This window comes from Euprymna scolopes, chromosome 22 (assembly GCF_053919585.1).
Source record: "Euprymna scolopes isolate OS-2025 chromosome 22, ASM5391958v1, whole genome shotgun sequence".
Taxonomy (NCBI): Eukaryota; Metazoa; Mollusca; class Cephalopoda; order Sepiida; family Sepiolidae; genus Euprymna; species Euprymna scolopes.
Genome location: NC_136503.1, coordinates 105,355,440 through 105,364,161, shown reverse-complemented (window position 1 = coordinate 105,364,161; position 8,722 = coordinate 105,355,440).

The following is an 8,722-nucleotide window of genomic DNA, read 5'->3' as shown; positions in this document are numbered from 1 at the left end:
TAACAACTAATGTACATTTCAAAATACACGCATTAATAAAACTAGCTCCAAAACTAGTAGTCTGTCTGTGCTAATTTTCCTTGCGATATTCGTTTTCAACATACCTGAACAAACTGAGGATTGGCCCCTTTCATATGCCGCCTGTTCAAACATGGTAACAACTAATGTACATTTCAAAATACACGCATTAATAAAACTAGCTCCAAAACTAGTAGTCTGTCTGTCTCTTCTAATTTTCCTTGCAATATTCGTTTTAAGCATACCTGAACAAACTTAGGGTTGGCCCCTTTCATATGCCGCCTGTTCAAACATGGTCGCCAGTGATTTACATTTCAAAATACAAGCATTACTATCTCGAAAACTATTCGTCTGTCTGTGCTAATTTTCCTTGTGATATTCGTTTTCAGCATACCTGAACAAACTGAGGGTTGCCCCCTTTCATTTGCCCCCCGTTCAAACATGGTCGCCAGTGATTTACATTTCAAAATACACGCATTAATAAAACTAGCTCCAAAACTATTTGTCTGTGCTAATTTTCCTTGCGATATTCGTTTTCAGCATGCCTGGACAAACTGAACGATACAAGTTTTCCGGGTACGGTTTTTCCAGAGACGAGTTTTCCCGGTACATGTTTTCCGGCCACTGGTATAAGTGCTATTGGTTCATCAGAGCACATCCCATTAAAGTACTTGTAAACAGGGATGCAACACTGAGGCGATGGGACAGACTTTGGAGATTGACCTATAGCACGGGGCCTATTAGATTAGATACTCTTTTTGTTTTTGTTTTTGTGCTCAACGATAAAAACCGACTTCTTCATTTGTGTTTGCTTCTCATTTTCGCTTTTGCTCTGATAAGAGTTTCGCTAATGTGAAAAAGAAAACATGTTCGAACGTTTGCTGACATTTATTGGATGTGTTGCTACCAGTATTTTGCTTAATTTTCGAGTTTGGAGCGATTATCGAGTCTCACAAGATGTCTGTAAAATGTCAGACACTTCTTTATTATTCTAACTTAACACTGTGCGCTACTTTTGTTTGTGTTAAATAAACGTTTTAAAATGAGTTAAAACAACAAAAATGTGATCTAGGTAGGTAGAAAAGTAACTTATCTTGCCTTTGGTAACATTCATTTTCTTATATATTTATTTGTTAACTACTTTTTCGTTTTGTTCTTATTGAATGCGAAATATTCGCCGTGGAATTTCCACGGGTCACGATTATTTCGTTTTATTAATCTTAAGTTTCATAGAATAAAAAGTTCAGACACAACTTTGTCGAGGCATTTATAATCGATTTCATTTAACTTCTGTTTGACCCCGGCACGTGCAGTGCAGAGAACACGACCCTTTCTCTCCTTCCCCCACTTTCTCTCTTCTTCAGCTTGGTGACAAGAAGCGTGTGCGTGCGTGCGTGCGTGCGTTCGTGCGTGTGTGTGTGTGTGTGTGTGTGTGTGTATGTGTGTACGTGCGTGCGTATGTGTGTTGTCGGTTTCAACAAAATTTAAAAAAATAAAAACTTTTTTACCGACCGGCCGGATTAGGGTTGTGAGGTGTGGTTAGAGTTCATGAAAATAAATGTTAGCAATAAAAACTTTTTAAAACCAAGTTAGAAAAAAGAAAACCATTTGCTTCCCCCACCCAATTAATTATTGGAGCGTCTAAATTAAGATTCTTCTTTTTTAAGCGATGTAATAAACCATATTTTGGAGTAGGGTGCCTCCTCTCTTTATTTTGGTTTGTATGTTTTTCATGTTGCAAAAATGCTTCCGGGAGATCTTTTTAGGATTCTAAAGGTTTGCTTTTTTTTTACACTTTTTATTATCTTCGAAAACTGTACACAAATGTAAACAAGCAGTTTACGATTTGAAAGGCATCGTTAAAATGATAGTTTTCGCGAGTTCTTTCAGCTGTATAGTTTTTATTCGTCCTCTTCAAGTCGAATGTAAACAAGTTCTTGATAAGCCGTTCATCTTAAGTAATCTGATTTACCAAATTTACACTTCTAACGATTACTATGATATTGTCCCATCGACTACTTGTACACTCTTTAACCCCTCGAGTGGTCTCTGGGGCTTGATAGGCAGTGATTCCTTTGTAAAATAAAATAAAAACATTTCAATACTTTGATGGTGAATCTATAGTAAGACTATGCTAATTTTCCATTGCGATATTCGTTTTCAGCATACCTGAACAAACTGAGGGTTTGCCCCTTTCATATGCCGCCTGTTCAAACATGGTCGCCAGTGATTTACATTTCACAATACACGCATTAATAAAACTAACTCCAAAACTATTTTTCTCTGCTAATTTTCCTAGCGATATTCGTTTTCAGCATACCTGAACAAACTGAACAGTACGAGTTTTCCGGGTACGGTTTTTCCGGAGACGAGTTTTCCCGGGACAAGTTTTCCTGGCACTGGTATAAGTGCTATGGGGTCATCAGAGCACATCCCATTAAAGTACTTGTAAACGGGGATGCAACACTGAGGCGATGGGACAGACTTTGGAGATTGACCTATAGCACGGGGCCTATTAGATTAGATACTCTTTTTGTTTTTGTTTTTGTGCTCAACGATAAAAACCGACTTCTTCATTTGTGTTTGCTCCTCATTTTCGCTTTTGCTCTGATAAGAGTTTCGCTAATGTGAAAAAGAAAACATGTTCGATCGTTTGCTGACATTTATTGGATGTGTTGCTACCAGTATTTTGCTTAATTTTCGAGTTTGGAGCGATTATCGAGTCTCACAAGATGTCTGTAAAATGTCATCTTTATTGTTCTAACTTAAAACTGTGCGCTACTTTTGTTTGTGTTAAATAAACGTTTTAAAATAAGTTAAAACAACAAAAATGTGATCTAGGTAGGTAGAAGGGTAACTTATCTTGTCTTTGGTAACATTCATTTTCTTATATATTTATTTGTTAACTACTTTTTCGTTTTGTTCTTATTGAATGCGAAATATTCGCCGTGGAATTTCCACGGGTCACGATTATTTCGTTTTATTAATCTTAAGTTTCATAGAATAAAAAGTTCAGACACAACTTATTCGAGCCATTTTTAATTGATTTCATTTAACTTCTGTTTGACCCCGGCACGTGCAGTGCAGAGAACACGGAAGCGATGCTTATGTGTGCGTGCGTGCGTGTGTGTGTGTGTGTGTGTGTGTATGTGTGTACGTGCGTGCGTATGTGTGTTGTCGGTTTCAACAAAATTTTAAAAAATAAAAACTTTTTTACCGACCGGCCGGATTAGGGTTGTGAGGTGTGGTTAGAGTTCATGAAAATAAATGTTAGCAATAAAAACTTTTTACAATCAAGTTAGAAAAAAGAAAACCATTTGCTTCCCCCACCCAATTAATTATTGGAGCGTCTAAATTAAGATTCTTCTTTTTTAAGCGATGTAATAAACCATATTTTGGAGTAGGGTGCCTCCTCTCTTTATTTTGGTTTGTATGTTTTTCATGTTGCAAAAATGCTTCCGGGAGATCTTTTTAGGATTCTAAAGGTTTGCTTTTTTTTTACACTTTTTATTATCTTCGAAAACTGTACACAAATGTAAACAAGCAGTTTACGATTTGAAAGGCATCGTTAAAATGATAGTTTTCGCGAGTTCTTTCAGCTGTATAGTTTTTATTCGTCCTCTTCAAGTCGAATGTAAACAAGTTCTTGATAAGCCGTTCATCTTAAGTAATCTGATTTACCAAATTTACACTTCTAACGATTACTATGATATTGTCCCATCGACTACTGTACACTCTTTAACCCCTCGAGTGGTCTCTGGGGCTTGATAGGCAGTGATTCCTTTGTAAAATAAAATAAAAACATTTCAATACTTTGATGGTGAATCTATAGTAAGACTATGCTAATTTTCCATTGCGATATTCGTTTTCAGCATACCTGAACAAACTGAGGGTTTGCCCCTTTCATATGCCGCCTGTTCAAACATGGTCGCCAGTGATTTACATTTCACAATACACGCATTAATAAAACTAACTCCAAAACTATTTTTCTCTGCTAATTTTCCTAGCGATATTCGTTTTCAGCATACCTGAACAAACTGAACAGTACGAGTTTTCCGGGTACGGTTTTTCCGGAGACGAGTTTTCCCGGGACAAGTTTTCCTGGCACTGGTATAAGTGCTATGGGGTCATCAGAGCACATCCCATTAAAGTACTTGTAAACGGGGATGCAACACTGAGGCGATGGGACAGACTTTGGAGATTGACCTATAGCACGGGGCCTATTAGATTAGATACTCTTTTTGTTTTTGTTTTTGTGCTCAACGATAAAAAACGACTTCTTCATTTGTGTTTGCTCCTCATTTTCGCTTTTGCTCTGATAAGAGTTTCGCTAATGTGAAAAAGAAAACATGTTCGATCGTTTGCTGACATTTATTGGATGTGTTGCTACCAGTATTTTGCTTAATTTTCGAGTTTGGAGCGATTATCGAGTCTCACAAGATGTCTGTAAAATGTCATCTTTATTGTTCTAACGTAAAACTGTGCGCTACTTTTGTTTGTGTTAAATAAACGTTTTAAAATAAGTTAAAACAACAAAAATGTGATCTAGGTAGGTAGAAGGGTAACTTATCTTGTCTTTGGTAACATTCATTTTCTTATATATTTATTTGTTAACTACTTTTTCGTTTTGTTCTTATTGAATGCGAAATATTCGCCGTGGAATTTCCACGGGTCACGATTATTTCGTTTTATTAATCTTAAGTTTCATAGAATAAAAAGTTCAGACACAACTTATTCGAGCCATTTTTAATTGATCATTTAACTTCTGTTTGACCCCGGCACGTGCAGTGCAGAGAACACGGAAGCGATGCTTATGTGTGCGTGCGTGTGTGTGTGTGTGTGTGTGTGTGTGTGTGTGTATGTGTGTACGTGCGTGCGTATGTGTGTTGTCGGTTTCAACAAAATTTTAAAAAATAAAAACTTTTTTACCGACCGGCCGGATTAGGGTTGTGAGGTGTGGTTAGAGTTCATGAAAATAAATGTTAGCAATAAAAACTTTTTACAATCAAGTTAGAAAAACGAAAACAATTTACTTCCCCACCAAATTATCGTATTATTGGAGCCCCCGATTCTTCTTTTTTTTAGGCGATGTAATAAACCATATTTTGGAGTAGGGTTGCCTCCTCTCTTTATTTTGGTTTGTATATTTTTCATGTTGCAAAAATGCTCCCGGGAGATCTTTTTAGGATTCTAAAGGTTTGCTTTTTTTTACACTTTTTATTATCTTCGAAAAATGTAAAAAAATGTAAAAAGGCAGTTTACGATTTGAAAGGCATCGTTAAAATGATATTTTTCGTTAGTTCTTTCAACTTTATATTTTTATTTCGTCGTCTTCAAGTCCAATGCAAACAAGTCCTTGATGAGCCGTTCCTCTTAAGTAATCCAATTTACCAAATTTACACTTCTAACGATTACTATGATATTGTCCCATTGACTACTGTACACACTTTAACCCTTATCCGATTAGGGGTGTAGGATAAGTAAAACGGTCTTATTTCTCTCATTTCCCCCTCCCAAACAGTTTCTATATTCTCCTCTCGCTGCACAATTATTTCACTTTTTATGTAACTATCGCTAGACGTCACATACCTGTTATGTTACTTAGCATTTTCTCTCCTCTTCTGATGAGAAGCATTAGGCTTCGAAATACCATGATATAGTTTTAAATATTTTACACCCCTAATTGGTGTATCATCCTTATTTAATAAACGAATAAATCTGTATACGTTTTTATATTGTTGTTTTCTTGTTTTATTGATACTCTATATGAGCTCCGAAACTGTTTGTTGAGCTTTGCATTGTCCCGATAAGTCTCCTCTTAAAGAATCGATCTTATTCTTTTTATTTTAACTCCTTATATATATATATGAAATACTGAAATGCCGTAGGATTGTGTATTACTGTAAACATAAAGTCCAAATAAATATTAGTATCAATATTTATAAGACAATCTTAAGCAGATAAAGAAAGCTCAATATGCGAGATAGAGCAATAATATAAATGGAAATTCTGAGTTATATATATATATATATATATATATATATATATATATATATATATATATATATATATATATATATAAGGTGTTTTTAAAGTCTTACAATGCAGGAATGTACAGTCGTTATGAGAAGATAATTAATTCAATAATAAAATAAACAATGTTCGGCTCTTTACAAATAGACTCCTTTCTCCAAATTTACAACATGGCAAGAAAGAAGAAAAGGAAAAAAAAAGGAACAAAACAACACACTGAAGATGGAGTATACCTCTGAAATATATTTGTGATAAATTTCAAACAAGTAAAATATTTGTTTTCCTAATATTACTTTGTAACTTGATGCGTATTTTAATTTATTCAAATTAAAACAACGTTTCTATATGAACCCTCATCTCATCCTTGATGTTATTCTCGCGTTGCCTACGCACAATTCAAACATTTCAAAATACAACCACTAGAAACAACGCACGGCTCTTTACAAACAAACTCCTTTCTCCAAATTTACAACATAGCAAGGAAGAAGAAATGGAAAAAAAAGAAACAAAACAACACACTGAAGATGGAGTATACCTCTGAAATATATTTGTGATAAATTTCAAACAATTCAATAATATTTTTTATTTACCTGATTGTTTTTTTTTTAAACTGTGAATGGTCCTTCCGAGTGCATCATTCATTATCAGTGGAGAAATGCATTTCCACTCTCTAGGCTGTCAATTGTAAAATGGCCAAGTTAATTCTTTATTGATTATTCAATATAGCGTAATGATTTCAAAAGTTATAACAAAATATGACGCTAGAATCAGAATATTTAGCACTCCAGCCTTAGTCGTTATTTATCTCTCCACAGTCGTTACTGTCTGACCTACCGACAGATGGATATGAAAGGTTGAAAATTAAGTGACTTTGAACTATGAATGTTTAGTTTTGTGCAAAAGTAACAGTAGGAGATATGTTTTATTCAATTTACCCTGCTAAAATGAACTGTTTTGTTTTCAATTTTAGCCCCTTAGAAGCAATTTTTGCTCAGATAGAGACTTTTTACGCACACAGTCACTTATATATATAGATAGATAGATAGATAAATATAAAAATATTTCTTTGTGCTAGTACATTTTCGGTCTTAAATTCTATGCAAAAGAAACCATAAAAAAAATTGAATAAGTAATTAATTAATGCTCGTTTTTAAAGGAATTTGCAAATTGGTTAACTTTCACGCCGTTTGCATATCCATAACAGTATATTAAAAAAGTTTATTTTGATAATTTTTAAATAGAAACAGTAGGCTTTTAATAAAAAGAAAACCCAACTTTAGACTAGCGAGTGTTTGGAGGTGTGTTGTAGGGGTAAATAAAAACAAAATGGAAAATAAAGAATAAGCGAAAGTAAAAAAAAAAACGAACGTGTAAGCTAAAAAACTTCTTTAAAAAATCAGAAAAACAAAAAAAAAGCAGTGAACCTGATGAAAAAAAAAAAAACCGAACGTGTAAGCTAAAAAACTTCTTTAAAAAATCAGAAAAACAAAAAAAAGCAGTGAACCTGATGAAAAAAAAAAAAACGAACGTGTAAGCTAAAAAACTTCTTTAAAAAATCAGAAAAACAAAAAAAAGCAGTGAACCTGATGAAAAAAAAAAAAAACGAACGTGTAAGCGAACGATTTTAAAACTTCTTAAAAAAATCAGAAAAACAAAAACAAAAAAAACAGCGAACGTGATGAAAAAAAAAACCGAACATGTAAGCGAACGATTTTAAAACTTCTTAAAAAAATCAGAAAGACAAAAACAAAAAAAAACAGCTAACGTGATGGAAAAAAACACGAAAAAAATGACATAAATAACCCTGCTCCAATATTAAAACTTTAAAAATTAAAAAAAAAAAAAAAAGATCTTACATCTCGGTTTGAACGTGTAATCTTAAAATAACGACGCTGCTCCTTAAGTGACTGAGCTATGAGCACGTCAGCAAAATTGGGTCGTTTTTTTAATAGTTAAAATAATTCAAGAAAGACCGTTTTTTGCACATGTGTATATGGCTAACTTGTCATGAAGGAACGATTTTTTGCTACCGCTCCCTGTGGAAATGTTCCCAGTTGAGAGTGAAGGAATTAATGTTTTTAGCCAATTTTTCGATATTTGTCGTCCGAAGGGTCGAGCTTCAAAATGATATGAATATCGTGAAAATCCGTCACCTGTGTCGAAAGTTTTTGTGAGACATACAAAAACACATACATTTTGCCTTTTATATATATACTAGCGAGGGGTACCCGGCGTTGCCCGGGTGTTTGCAGGTGTGTGTGAAAAAAACAGGTGCCCGTGAAAAAAAAAACAAAGCCTTGACAACGCGCAGTTGGAAAATAGTAAAATGTGAAAAAAAAAACAGGTGCGCGTTTTTGATTGACGTGACGGCGATAGGTATTCAGCAGTTAGCATTTTGTGCGGGACAGTTTTTAATGAGGTCAATAAATCGGTTTGTTTGTTTTTAAAAACTCGCTCCCCTGTCTGATATGACGAAGTCGACATTGACTGGAAAAAATAAAACGTGAAAGTCGGACAAATTGAATAGATAGGCGAACCCCATTCGTAACTCATATATATTATCATTTAGATGTGATATAAAAAGTTTTAAGAAGGAATGAGCCGACCGAAAAGTCCAACGGAAAAAACCTTTTACAGACATACACAATAAGCGAACACACATACATACATA